Here is a 355-nt window from a genome sequence, read left to right as displayed (position 1 = left end):
CCGCGGACCGGGCCTTAGGCCCACGGGCTCATGGCGCAGGGTGGGTATCGAGCCGCGGACCGGGCCTTAGGCCCACGGGCTCATGGCGCAGGGTGAGTATCGAGCTGCGGACCGGGCCTTAGGCCCACGGGCTCATGGCGCAGGGTGGGTATCGAGTCGCGGACCGGGCCGTAGGCCCACGGACTCATGGCGCAGGGTGGGTATCGAGCCGCGGACCGGGCCTTAGGCCCACGGGCTCATGGCGCAGGGTGGGTATCGAGCCGCGGACAGGGACGTAGGCCCACGGGCTCATGGCGCAGGGTGGATATCGAGCCGCGGACCGGGCCTTAGGCCCACGGGCTCATGGCGCAGGGTG

The sequence above is a fragment of the Mus caroli genome, chromosome X (assembly GCF_900094665.2).
Source record: "Mus caroli chromosome X, CAROLI_EIJ_v1.1, whole genome shotgun sequence".
Lineage (NCBI taxonomy): Eukaryota > Metazoa > Chordata > Mammalia > Rodentia > Muridae > Mus > Mus caroli.
The sequence above is the reverse complement of the archived record's forward strand: the minus strand, read 5'-3'. Positions refer to the sequence as shown.